Here is a 13,164-nt window from a genome sequence, read left to right as displayed (position 1 = left end):
AAGCAATTCTATGAGGGAAATTTATAGTGGTGAACTTTCATATCAGGAAAACTGAGCAAGCACAAATAAACAACCTAAATTTCCTCAAATTTCTAAGAAAAGAAGAACAAGTAAAGTCAAAAGCTCATACAGGGAGGAAATTATAAAGATCAGAGCAGAAATTAATACAATTGAGACAAAGAAAACAATGCAAAAAAATCAATGAATCAAAGAGTTGGTTCTTTGGTAGTTTAAATAAAATTTATAAAACTTTAACAAATTTTATAAAAAAGGAAAGACTCAAATCCATGCTATTAGGCATGAAAGGTGAAATCACCATAGATCCTGCAGAAATCCAGAAGATCATCAGTACCTATTTTGAGAAAGTTTATTCTAATGAGATGAAAAACACAGAAGAAATGGCTAAATTCCTAGATACATATGAATGACCAAAGCTGAATCAAGATGATATAAAAATTCTAAATAACCTAATATCAGTTAATGAAATTGAAAATGTAGTTAAAAACCTACCAACAAAGAAAAGCCCTGGTCCTTATAAGTTCACGGATGCATTACACAAGAAATTTAGAGAAGAACTTATGCTACTACTCCTCAAACTGTAATGAAATTGAAAGGGAAGCAATATTCCCAGACTCATTCCTGGAAGCAAGTATTACCCTGATACCAAAACCAGAGAAGGATCCAACCGAAAAAATGAACTAAATGCCAATCTCCCTAATGGATATAGATGCAAAACTCCTCAATAAGTTATTGACAAATAGGATACAGCAAATCATCAAGAAGATTATATACCATGACCAAGTATGATATATCCCATGGATGCAGGTTGGTTTAGCACACTCAAACCAATAAATGTAATACACCATATCAATAGAGCTATGGACAAAAATTACATGATCATCTCAATAGATGCAGAAAAAACATTTGAAAAAGTCCAACACCCATTGATGATAAAAACTCTACAGAAATTTGGAATAGATGCTATTTATCTCAATCTGATAAAAGCCATCCAAAACAAATCAACAAGCAATGTCATACTAAATGGTCAAAAAATGAAAGATTTCACCGTAAAATCAGGAACAAGACAAGGATATGCACTATGACAATTCCTATACAATATAGTTCTGGAAATATTAGCCAAAGCAATTAGACATGAGAAAGTAATAAAAAAAATGATAGGAAAGGAAGAATTTGAGCTATCATTATCTGCAGATAACATGGTACTCTACATAGAAGCAAAAAAAACCTACCAAAATATAATAATATAATATAATAACCAAATTCAGTTGTGTAACTGGATACAAAGTCAACACTCAAAAATCAGTCGCATTCCTGTACACAAATAACAGACTTATTAAGAGAAATTAGGAAAACCATGCCTTTCACAGTAGCATAAAAAAATGAAATACACAGGAATCTATCTAACCAAGGAAGTAAAAGGTCTTTACTTCAAAAACTACATTATCTGAAGAAGCAGATCAAAGAGAATATCAGAAAATGGAAAGCCATCCCTTGCTCATGGGAAGAAAGAAAAAATGTAGTAAAAATGGTCATACTTCCAAAATTGTTAAAGAACAGATTTAATGCATAATGCCAATCCCAATCAAAATGCCAATAACATACTTCATGGAACTAGAGAAAACATTCCTAAAATTCATTTGGGACCAGAAGAGGCTCAGAATAGCAAAAGCAATTCTGGGCAACAAAGGCAAGGCAAGGGACATCACAATCCCTGACTTGAAATTTTGCAACAGAGCTACTGTGATAAAAAATAGCATGATACTGCCAAAAAACAGACTCAAGGATCAATGGTAAATCAGAAAATACAGAAGTAACTCCAAACACACTCAGCCAACTTATATTTGACCAAGGGCCCAAACATCTTCACTGGTAGAAAGAGAGCCTCTTCAATAAATGGGACTGGAAAAACTGGTTTTCCACATGCTGAAGACTAAAACTAAATCCATGTCTCTCATCATGCACTAAACTAAAATCAAAATGGATCAAAGATCTAAATATTAATACAGACACATTAAACCTGCTGGAAGAGAGAATAGGTAGAACACTTAAATATGTATTTATAGTCAAAGACTTTATGAAAAAACTCCCATCATATGTTAAATATTATAAAGAATGAACAACTTGGATATCATCTTATCAAAAGCTTTTACACACCAAAATAAATAAACAACAGAGTGAAGAGACAACTGAGTGGGAAAAAAAATTTTGCCAGCTGTTTCTCAGACAAAAGATTGATATCTGGAATATATAAAGAACTGAAAATAATCAAACTCCCCAAATTTAAAGATCCAATACAAAAATGGGAATCTGAGAAGAGTACATGCTTCCTAGATGAAGTACAAATAGTAAATAAATATATAAAAATCTTTAACATCACTGGCCATTTAAGAGATGTAAATTAAATCAATGCTGAGATTCCATCTTTCTCCTCACAGCATGGCAATTATTAAAAAAATCAAATGTGCAACCACTATGAAAATCAATATGGAGATACCTCAAAAACTAGGATTAGAGGTCCCATTTGACCCAGCTATTCCTCTCCTGGGTATCTTCCCAAAAGAATTAAAAAAACCATAGCATAGCAATATATGTGCACCCATGTTTATAGTGGCACAGTTTGTAATAGCTAAAACTTGGAAACAGTCCAATTGCCCATCAACTGGAGACTGGATAAAGGAAATGTGGTTTCTTTATAAAATGGAATACTGCTCAGCCATAAAGAATGAAAAACTAGAGACATTTATAGCTAAATGGATGCACAATGAGGCCATACACTTAAGTGAAATAAATAGGACACACATGTGTAACTACCAAATAGTTTGTCTGGTGTGGAAAACTAAAAGTGTAAAAAAGGATCAAAATGTATAATAGATAATGTGAAATAGGAGGAAAAGATTTAAAGGAGTAGTGGAAGTGGGAGGGGTAGGGGAAAGGAAAGAAGGGAAAAGAAAAAACATCAGAAAAGGAAAAAATGGTAACAAAGTCTTTGTAAATAGGGAAGGTGGAGGGGGTGAAGGGAGGGTAAGGAAATGGGGGAAAAATAAGAACCAAGATGCATCATGTAAAGGTACAAGATCCTAATGGTGAATGTAACTCTATTGTATAACTAAAATGTACCAATAAACAATAAAAAAATCAACCAATACCAAATTCTGGCACGCCTGTGAAGAAAAAGGATTCCTTCCCCACTGATGATGGGAATGTAGAATTGTGCAATCACTGTGGAAATCTGTGTGGAGATTCCCCAAAAATCTAAAACTAGAGGTTCCGTTTGACCCAGCTGTTCTCCTTCTTGGTATTTTCCTGAAAGAATTAAAAGCATCATATCACAGTGATATATGTACACCTATGTTCTTAGCAGCACAGTTTGTAAAAGCTAAATCTTGGAAACAACCCAATGCCCATCAACTGATCAATAGAAGATTTTTTAGTACAATGCAGTATTACTCAGCCATAAAGGAGGATAAACTTGAGAAACTTATAGCTTAATGATGTGCCGAGTGACCATACTCTTAAGTGAAATAAATCAGGCATACATGTGTAAATATCACATTGTTTCTTTGGTATGAGAAACTGAAAGTGTTAAAATAGGACCAAAATGTAAAGTAGATGTAGTATAGGAAGAAAATAATCAAATGTAAGGGGTACAGGGAGGGGGGAAGGGAAAGGGGCAAAAACAGAGAAAGATGAAATAGAAACAAAACTATTGTAAATAAAGGGAAGAAGAGTTGAAGGGAGTGGAGGGGAATAGGAAAAATAAGCATCAAGATATACCACTTAAGGTACAAATATTATATGATAAATATGATCATTATGTATAACTAAATATTGTCAATTAACTTAATAAATAAAAAAACAGTGTGTTGATATATTATTAGTATGTAAAAAGCTTTTACTTTTAATGAATACAACTTAATTTGGACCTAAAATATATATCTGAATCCACTGCCATTATCTGAAGCCATACATCTGAAGCATATTCATCTGAAGCCACAGACATATCCATCACCCACCAATATTTCCTCCAACTTGCCTTATTATCATGGCTGTTAAGAACACATGATATCTAACCTCTTGAGCTTGGTATAGTGACACACACCGATATTCTCAGCTCTCATGAGGCTGAAGCAGGAGGATCATGAGTTCAAGGCAGCCTGGGCTACATAGCAACACCATATCTACAAAACTCAGATTTTAAAAAGTCTATCCTCTTAGCAAAATTTGAGTATACAATTTGTTAGCTATGGGTACTATGCTATATATTATATCTTCAAATTTTATTCATCCTACATAACTGAAAATTAAAAATTTCTTTTAAAGTGATTAATAAAAACAGAGACTACATATTCATGGGGTATTATATAATGTTCTGATACATGAATATATTCTATAATGTTTAAATTCATTTAAATCCCTCTCTTTGTTTCTTCTCCAAGTTGTTTTCCAGAGTCTGGATAACAAATCTCAGAGGTTGAGTTGTTTTAACTCACCATTCTGTAATTTTTTAATCTTTTGAGATCAATGTTTTAGATTCCACATATTATTCCATGTAATACTTGTCTTTCTTTTTCTGAATTTATTTTGCTTAACAAAATAATGTCCAGAAATAACTCTTTTTTTTTTTGCTTTTTGAAGATCATTACCCTTTCCCCTATTCCCATTGCCTGGCAACCACCATTGTACTTTCTGCTCCTGTAAATTTTATTGTTTTAGATTCCACATGTGAGATCATTGTTTGTCTTTCTGTGTTCTACTTATTTCACATAGCATCTTGTCTTCTAGGTTCATCCATGTTTTCAAAAATAACAGGACATCTGCCTTGTTATTTGTGGTACTCTGGATTGAACCCAGGTCTCTGTACACGGGAGACAAGCAATTTAGCATTAAGCTGCATCACCAGCCCTTTTTATTTTGAGACAGAATCTCACTAAATTGCCCAAGCTGGCCTTGAAGTTATGATTATCTTGCCTTTGCCTCTCATAAATCTGGAATTACAGACATACACCACTATGTCTGAATGATTTCCTTGCTTATAGTACTAGGGATTGAAGGCAGGGATTCAGTTGAAAGCAGTGCTGCATCCCTCACACTTTATAGTTTTATTTAGAGACAGGATCTCACTAAATTGCTAACTTTGGATCCTCATATATCAGCCTCCTACAGTGCTGTGAATATGCATGAAGTACCACACCTGGTTGATTTCCTTTCTTATAAGGGCTGAATAATATTCTATTATTGATGCATCTATATCTCTATCTATTTATATCACAATTTCTATATCCATGTATGTAACGACATATAGGTTGTTTTCATATCTTAGCTATTGTGAACAATGCTGTAATGAACATTGGAGTGCAGGCCTTGCTTCAAAATTTTGATTTCAATTTCTTTGGATACATACCAGAAGTGGGAATGTAAGATAAAATGTTAGTTTTATTTTAAATTTCTTGAGGACCCTTCATAGCGTTTTGTGTAAAGGCCATTTCAATTTACCTTCCCCCCATAAGTGTGCAAGGGATCACTTTTCTCTACTGATGAACAGTATTTATGTTTGTTTCTTTTTTTAAAAAAGTACTAGCCATTCAAACACTTGTAAAGTGATATCTCATTACAGTTTTTTATTAGAATGCCCCTGATAATTAGTAATTTTGATCTTTTTTATATACTTTTTCATAATGTGTATGTCATCTTTAGAAATGTACTTAGTCACATCCTTTGACCATTTTGCAATGAGGTTATTATTGTTATTAGTATTATTGTGTTATTAAGTTGTACATGATAGTTATATATTTTGGCCATTAAGTCTATGAGATACATAGTTTGTTAATATTTCCTATCATTCGATATGTTATATTTTTATTATTGGATTGTTTCCTTTAGTGTACAGAGCATCTTAAAAAATGTATTTCCACTTGTTTATTTTCATTTTATTGATTGGTCATATCCAGAAAGTCATTGTTAAAACCAATGTAAAATATCTTTCCCCCAATGATTTATTCTACAGATCTTATGGTTTCAGGTTTGCATTTCAGTCTCCAATCCATTGTGAGTTAATTTTTGTATATGTTGTAAGGTAGAGAAAACTGGCAAGTAATCTATAAAGACAAGGACATCAGAAAAAAAGCAAATGAATTCTTCACGGAATTTTATCAGAACCTCAGAGAATATTGAAAGCCAATACTTCTCAAATTCTGCCATAAAATTGAAATGGAAGGAAGACTGCTAAAGTGATTCCTGGAACATACCATTACCCTGCTAACAAAATTAAAGATTCAATAAAAAGAAGATTATAGGCTAATATTCTTAATGTACATAGATGCAAGAATTCTCAAAAGATACTTGTAAACCGAATGGAGTGAATCATTAAGCAGATCATACATTATGAGAAAGTTGGCTTCATCCTAGGGATGCAAGGATTGTTCAACATATAGAAATCAACAAATGCAATACATTACATAAACAACACCAAGAACAAAATCACAGAACCTCAAATGCAGAAATAACAGCAAGAATCAACAAATGGGATTACATCAAATTAAAAAGCTTCTGTATAGCAAATCAGTCAATTAGTAAAGTGAAAAGACAACTAAAGAATGGGAAAAGTTTTCCCAATTATTCCTCAAGCAGAGGAACTTTATTTAGAATATATAAAGCCCTCAGAAATATTATATAACCTAAAAGAGAAGATCCAATCAAGAAACGAGCAAGTGAAACAAGCAAACATTGCACAGAGGAAAAAGTACAAATGGCAGACAAACATGAAAAAAATGTTCAACATCTCTGGTCATTAGAGAAATGTAAATTAAATAAATGCTAAGATACCATCTTACAAAAGAAAGAATGACAATCAAAAAGAAATAAAAAATAAATGCTGGTGAGGCTGTGGTGAAAAGGAAACTCTCTTATATTGTTGTTGGAAATGTATACTAGTAACACCATTATAGAAATCACTATGGTGATTCCTCAAAAAACTAAAACTAAAAATTCCATTTGACTCAAAGATCCCCATTCTAGGTACCTTCCCTAAAGAGCTTAAGACATATGCCATAGTTACTTCCTCATTGCTGGGAATTTAAGGAGGAAAGGTTTATTTTAGGTCACAATTTGTAGAGGTTTCTGTCCATAGTCAGCTGGCTCCAAGGCAGGGTAGCATTGCAGAGGGATACGGCAGAGAAGAAACAGTCCATGGTAGGGCAGGCAGAAAAAAGTAGCAGTGAGCCTCAATTTCCCTTTTTATTTCATTCAGGCTATAAGCCTATTAGTTGGTGCCACTCACATTCTGAGTGCATCTTCTGTCTTCAGTAAATCCATTCAGCCACATCAAGAGTCATGCTAATCCAATCAGTGGACTGACTCAGTTATCATGTCCATGATGCAGTCACAGCCAAAAGCCTCCTCTGGTGCACATGGAGATTTGAGGGTCATTTAACATATATAAAGCATGACAACATACTACAGTGATACATGCATGACAATATTTATAGAAGCATAGTTCATAGCATCTAAATACTAGAAGCAGCCTGTATACCCATAAAGAGATAATTGGATAAAGAAAACATGGTATCTGTACATAATGAAATATGACTTGACTATCAAGAAGTACAAAATTGAAACATTTCAAGGAAAATGGTTTTACCTAGAAAATATAATGTTGAGTGAAATAAACCAGACACTTAGGCTTAAATACTGTATGATATCTCTCATTTAAGTAAGGCAAAATACAAACATAGAGCATAATAAAGGATGGATAGAAGGAGATAAGGGGATGGATCTCTTGCAAAAGGGAAGGGGTTCAAGAGAACAAAGGTTAGGGGAAAAGGGGAGGAAAGAGGGAAATAAGTAAATATATGCCATGTACAGGAATCTATACAAACCTTAATGAATGTAAATATTTTATGTCATAAACGTAAGCGCAGATTAATAATATCAAGACTGAAAATGTGAAAACAGGAATTAGAGGAAGGAGGAATGGGGAGGGCAAAGGAAGGGAATTAAAAAAGAAACACACTGAATTTTGTACATGTATCAACTTCCCAAAATGATTATACACTGCATGTACTGCAAACATGTACTAATAAAATATAAATAAAATAATACAGAAAAAATCATTTGACATAATCCATCACACAGTCATGATAAAAAAAAACCTTGACAATAACTAGTACAAAAGGGCATTCCCTCAAATTTATAAAAGTAATTTAACATGAACCCATGGTCATCATACTAAATGGGGAAAACTGAAAACATTCTCTCTGAAATCAGTAATAATACAAGGATTCTACCTCACCACTCCTGTTCAATGTAGTATTTGAAACTTTAGCAAGAACAATAAGGCAAGAGAAAAAAAATGAATGGATATGCATACAAGAGGAAAAGTTCAAACTATTATAATTAGAGATGGCATGATCCTTCACATAGAAGATGCAAAATGTGCCACCAGAAGACTCTAATTATGAATAAATAAATTCAGCAAATGCCTTGATACAAAATGAGTACATAAAAATTGATAACATTCCTATACATCAACAATTAACAGAGAAAGTAATTAAAAAAAAACTATAGTACCCTGAAAAAGGGAATACAAATGGCCAATAAATACATGGAAAAAATGTTCAACTTCACTAGCCATTAGAGAAACATAAATTAAAAATCACTGAAGTTTCATCTTACTCCAAAGAGAATGGCAATCATCAAGAAGTCAAATAACAACAAATGGTGTGGCTACAGTGAAAAATGGGACACTTCTAGAAGGCTAATGGGAAAGTAAACTGTACAACCATTATGAAAATCAGTGTAAAGATTCCTCAAAGAACTAAAATTAGAAATTCTATATGATTAAGCTATCCTCCTTCTAGGTATCTTCCCAAAAGAGCTTAAGACATCATACCACAGTGATACATGCATACTAATGTTTATAGTAGCACAATTTATAATAGCCAAATCTTGGAAGCAGCCTATGTGTCCAACAGATGAGCGGTTAAAAAAAATTGTACTTATAAATAATAGAATGCTACTTGATTATAAAGAAAGATAAATTTGAAACATTTGTAAGAAAATCAATGCACCTTGAAAATATAATGTTAAATGAAATAAATCAGATACACAAACTTGAAAACCATATTTAGGTTTCTCATATGAGAAAACCAATGACAAAGAAAGTAAAGAGCAAAATAAAAGACTGATAAAAGGAAACAGAAAGACAGATCTTCTGAAAATGACAAGGGGACCAAAAGAAAGGTGAGAGGGGAGGGGAATGTAAAAGGATTTGGATGTGTCATGTGCATGTATGACCTACCCACAATGAATGTAATTGTTATTTGCTGCAAATATGAACTAAAAAAGAAATGATAATGGGGGAAGTGCTCTAGAGACATAGAGAGGAAGGAGAATGGTTCAGTTAAGGATAAGAAAAAATAACAAGATATAAGTACATGTACTTACTCCCTAAGATGAATCTAAACATGTACTGTAAAATGTACTAGCAGAATACTTTTTAAATCAGGTTGAAGAGAACACTAGAAAATGAAAAAAAAAAAAAAACTTCCCCTGTTTCAGGATAGGCATAAGTAATTTTGTCAAAATGAACATACTGCCAGAATTATGTATAAATTTAGTGCAATTCCAATTAAATATCATAAGCATTCTTCACAGAACCAAAAAAAATCCACTCTTACAATTCATAAGAATTGAGAAGACATCTAGAATAGCCAAAGTGATCCTGAAAAACAAGAGTAAAAAGGGAGGCATTACAATCTCAAATTTCAAGTTACACTACAAAGCAACAGTGTTATAGCATGACATTGGCACTATGATAAACATATTAATCAGTGGGATAGAATTAAGGATGCAAAAATAACCAACCTTAGGAACCTTTGACTATTTCATTTCAAAGGGCCAGAAACATACCCTGGAGAAAAAAATAATCTTTTTAAAAAATGGTGCTGGGGAAACAGGTTATCTATATGCAGAAGAATGTTTCTAGACTTATGTCTTTAGTCTTGTAATAAAATAAAATCAAAGCTGTGTATGGTGGATTATGCCTGTAATCCTAGCAAGTAGGAAGCTGAGGAAAGAGGGTTATCATGAGTTTGAGGCCAGCCTGGGCTACATAGTGAGATTCTGTCTCAAAACAATGACAACAACAAAATCAAAATGGATCAAAGACCTATATATTGAAGCAGAAACACTGAATATACTGGGAGACAAAATAGGTAAAACTCTTTGTTTCAACTTTTGTTTTGCTAATAGCACATGTTTGCAGTACATAATGATTACATACTTCCTAGTGAAGTGAACAGGTACGTAACACATTTTAATTTTTTATGCCCTTCTCCTCACCTCCATTCCCCTTTCTCCATCTTAGTCCAATTCTCTTACTTAAAAGATCCATCAGCCTATTTCCTATTACCTATCTTTTATTTTGCTCTATATTTATCTTTGGGGTTTCTCATATAAGGGAAACTATGAGATATATTCTCAAGATAAAACTTTTGAAATCACAAGCAAAGGCATGGACTTTCTAAACAGAACTCCAATTGCATAAGAAATAATACCAAGTATTAGTAAACAGGATTACATTAAATGTTTTAAAATACAAAAAAAGGAAAAAACAGAAACAAAGTCTTTGTAAATAGGGAGGGGTGGAGTGGTTGAAGGGAAGGGGCAGGGGAATGGGAAAAAATAGTAACCAAGATACAACATGTAAAGGTACAAATTCCCAATGATGAATATCATCATACTGTATACCTAAAATGTACCATTAAACTTAATGAATTTTTTAAAAGTGCACAGCAAAAGGAACAGAGGATACCAACAGAGGGAAGAAGCACACTACAGAACAAAAAAAAATATTTTCCAAGTATAATCCTCAGACAGAAACAATATCTAAAATATATAGAGAAATAAAAAATTGGACCACTCAAAATGAGAGATCCAATCCAAAAAAATGGGCAATTGAAATCAATAGATGCTTCTTTAGAGAAAAGAATACACATACTTAATAAGTACATAAGAACATGTATTAGCCATTAGAGAAATGCAAATGAAAACAATACTGAGATTCCAGCTTTCTCTACAAAAGAATGGCTATCATCAAGAACTCAAAAAACAACAAATGCTGATGAGTTTGTAGGGATAAAAACACTCTTCTACCTTGTTGGTAAGAATATAAACTATTATAACCACTAAGGAAATAACTATGGAGATTAATCATAGAAGTAAAAATAGAAATTCCATTTGACCCATTCCTCTACTGGGAATCTTTCAAAATAAAGAAATCATATTTCGGTGATAACATGCATACCCACGTTTATAGCAGCATAATTGATAATAGCTAAGTTTTGGAAGTGAACTGGAGATAAATTTTTGAAGTGAACTGTATATAAATTTTAGAAGTGAACTAGAGATGAACTTTGTGGAGATGGAAAAGGGATCTGAGGTGGGAGGAGAGGAGAGGACAGGAAAAGAAGGAGAAGTAAACATAATTAAGATGTCATATGTATATATACCAATTCTCCAGGATGATTATAATTATTATGCATAACAAAAATATACCAATAATATATACATAAATAAATGTACAAAGGAAAAAGCATATATATGTATATAAGTGCTTTAAAGAAAAATCCTATAAATTTCTTTTAAATTAATTTTATTGGTACAATTTAAATATACATAATAATCACATTCATCATAGGGAATTTGTACCTATACGTAGTATATCTTGACTTCTCTTTTTCTCCCAATCCCCTCCCCTCCTTTCAACCCTTTTCTCTCTCCCTATTTACAGAAGCTTTGTTTCCATTTTTTCCTTTTCCCATTTTTTCTTCCCTCCTTCCCCTACACAGTTTCCTTTTCCTTTCGAACAGTTCCTTTCTATATCATGTTGCCTATTATACATTTTAGTACTTATTTACCATTTCAGTTTCTCACACCAGAAAGACAATGCGATATTTACACATATGTGTCCAGTTTATTTCACCTAAAAGTATAGTCTCAAATTGCATCCATTTAGTTATAAATGTCTCGTTTATCTTTCTTTATGGCTGAGTAGTACTCAAGTGTATAAAAAATACATCTTTTTTATACATGCGTCGGTTGATGGGCATTTGGGTTGTTTCCAAGATTTAGCTATTATAAACTGTGTCTCTATAAACATGGGTGCTCATATGTCATCGTGGTATGATTATTTTAATTCTTTGGGGAAGATACTCAGCAGAATAGCTGGGTCAAATGGGACCTCTAATTCTAATCTTTTTTTTTTTTTTTTTTTGGTACCAGGGATCGAACTCTGGTCCTTGCGCTTGCGCAGCAGGCAGCAAAACCACTGAGCTAAATCCCCAGCCCCCTAATTTTAATCTTTACACTTATTTCCACAATAAACCCTATACATTTGTAAAATTTGTATGACTCCCTCTAATTGTAAAAATCGGGCAGGGGAGGCAAGGCATGAAGGGTGATAAGGCTTTGAAAATGATCAAAGTATGTTATGTCTATTACACACCTGTGAAAATGAAACCTACTAATCTGTATAACCAATATAAAGAGTGAAAACTTAATCCATTATGTGGAACATCTTAATGAAAAGAAATACTAGGCACATTCTCCAAGTACATAATAAAATTGTAAATTCAACAAAAAAGTATATAAGATATCATTTAATTGAGTAAAAAGGATAAATAAATGCAAAATTATTGGAGTAAGAAAAGTTAAAATTATAAATTTTTAGTTTTGTTGTATATCATATGAAAGATTAAATTTACGCCCCTCCTCCCTAATTCTCTTCATGTTTTAGCAAAGTGGGCCATTAAATACAGGAGTGTTTTATGGCTTGGGTCTAGGCTCTTCTTTTTCTTTTCAATAGAGTTTCTTTCATAAGGAAAGTTTCTTTTATTTTTACCTCAAACTTAAATTCTAGAATATGTGTAGTGTATTTGCATTCATATCTCCAATTAAGAATTCTCATTTCAATTTCATATCCATTCAAGAAATTGGTTTTTTCTTTTGAGATAGGCTCTCACTATGTAGTTCAGGCCATCTTTGAACTCACTACGTAGCCAAGGCTGGCCTTGAACTGGCAGTGATCTTCCTGCCTCTGTCTCCGGAGTGCTTGTATTGCAGTTGTGCACCACCATGGCCAGCCAA

At 32.9% G+C, this 13,164-nt stretch overlaps 1 protein-coding gene across 1 annotated transcript in view; it reads right to left on the bottom strand.

Annotated features, from left to right (window-relative positions):
* Positions 1–13,164, bottom strand: part of Klf8 (KLF transcription factor 8) — a 376,029-nt gene that overhangs the window by 189,089 nt on the left and 173,776 nt on the right. The gene's annotated exons all lie outside the window — the stretch shown is intronic.

The sequence above is a fragment of the Heterocephalus glaber genome, unplaced genomic scaffold (genome assembly GCF_053883595.1).
Source record: "Heterocephalus glaber isolate CG9 unplaced genomic scaffold, H.glaber_assembly_v1.0 deba00000936, whole genome shotgun sequence".
Lineage (NCBI taxonomy): Eukaryota > Metazoa > Chordata > Mammalia > Rodentia > Bathyergidae > Heterocephalus > Heterocephalus glaber.
Note: the sequence above shows the minus strand (reverse complement) of the source record. Positions and strands in the feature narration are given on the sequence as shown.